General features: G+C 37.9%; 1 non-coding gene across 1 annotated transcript; it reads left to right on the top strand.

The window, feature by feature from the left end:
- Positions 1 to 224: 224 nt before the first annotated feature.
- Positions 225 to 329, top strand: LOC123325042. The gene has a single exon (XR_006540209.1). It is a non-coding gene; the product is annotated as a small nucleolar RNA U13 (small nucleolar RNA).
- The last annotated feature ends 1442 nt before the right edge of the window (positions 330 to 1771 follow it).

Raw genomic sequence — 1771 nt, forward strand, 5'->3', positions numbered from 1 at the left:
CAGCACATTTAATAGAGCAGTTACACCATTTATTTAAAAAGTAATTATTACACCATCTATGGAGTATTCTTTCCAAAACAAAAAAAATTAATTTTGAACCTGAATTTAATCAAGCCTCTTGAACTAACTAGCAGATTATGGGAAAGATGGGAGATGGAAGAACTTGTTAATGACACCAGGAGAATGCCATCAACCAACAGAATATTAGAAATGCCACAGGACGGAACCTTTTGTTGTTCACAAGTGTGATGATTGGGGTTCAGCCACCGTGTGAAATGTGCCTCCCTCAAACCTTGTCACAACATAATTGGCACCTTACCCATCTGATGTGAAAAGGAAAAAAAAATCCCACAGGACAAAATCCCTTTTCTCTTCAACAAACACATGACTTAAAAGAAAAAAGAGAAGGGGAATTGTCATAAGTTAAAAGAAACCTAAGAGAATGTCTAAATATGTAATGTGTGCACCGTGTTGGAATTTTTATTAGAACAACTGTAAAAAGGTATTTCTGAGACAATCAGGGAAAGTTGAACTTGCATTGGATATTAAATATATTAAGGAATTTTTATGAATTTGGGAGGGCACGATAATGCTATTATGCTTTTTTTCTTGTAAGTTCTCATGCCCTAGAGAAACATTCTAAGGTATTTATAAGTGAAGAGATATGATGTCTGGGATTCATTTTTAAATACTGTAGGATAGGGCGCCTGGGTGGCTCAGTTGGTTAAGTGTCTGCCTTCGGCTCAGGTCATGATCCTGGAGTCCCGGGATCGAGTCCCGCATCGGGCTCCCTGCTCGGCAGGGAGTCTGCTTCTCCCTCTGACCCTCCTCCCTCTCCTGCTCTCTGTCTCTCATTCTCTCTCTCGCAAATAAATACAATCTTAAAAAAAAAAAAATTAAATACTGTAGGATAAAAGAAAGTAAAGTGTGAATTTGAGGGGAGGATCAATGAAAAAAGAATAGTAGAATGGGAATAACTGTTGAAGCTAGTTGATGCGTACATGAATGCTTCATTATACTATTCTATTTTTGTATATGTACAACTTTCTGTGGGGCGCCTGGGTGGCTCAGTTAATTAAGTGTCTGACTCTTGATTTCAGCTCAGGTCATGATCTTGAGGGTCCTGGGATGGAGCCTCAAGTTGGGCTCCCCACTCAGTGGGAAGTCTGCTTCTCTCTCTCTCTTCCTCTTCCCTCTACCCTTCCCCCTGCTTGTGCTCTCTCTCTCTAAAACAAATAGATAAGTCTTAAAACTTTTTTTTCCTATGGTAAAAAGTTAAAAAATTAAAAATTAAATTAAAAAGCTATTTAGATATCAAATATTTTTATTTTTATTTTCTTAAGGTCTGTGGTGTAGCAGAATGGTAAAAAGTTCAAGTGTAGGAGTTAAACTTAGTTTTGAATACTGGCTACAACTGTTATCAGTTATGTGACCTTAGGCAAGCCACTTAACTTCCTAAGCCCCGTTTTCCCCATCTGCCAAAATGGGAATAATAACAATGCCTATTATTGTTGCTGCAAGGGTTTAATGAGATAATACATATAAAACTTAACAGAGCACAGGGTTGCTGCAAGTATTAGAGAAATCAGTAATGTCTGCAAGGGGGCACAGAGTAAGTGCTAATATTAGCTTAATCAGATTTCATTTTCACTTCTCTCTCTGTTTAAGCTACTATCTTTGATATTATAGTTGCCTTGTTACTTTTAAGTCTGAAAACTGCCATGCTGATGTGAAATGTGCTTAGGCAGAAATCCTCAGGGGTGGGGAACTG

This window comes from Neomonachus schauinslandi, chromosome 5 (genome assembly GCF_002201575.2).
Source record: "Neomonachus schauinslandi chromosome 5, ASM220157v2, whole genome shotgun sequence".
Classification (NCBI taxonomy): Eukaryota; Metazoa; Chordata; class Mammalia; order Carnivora; family Phocidae; genus Neomonachus; species Neomonachus schauinslandi.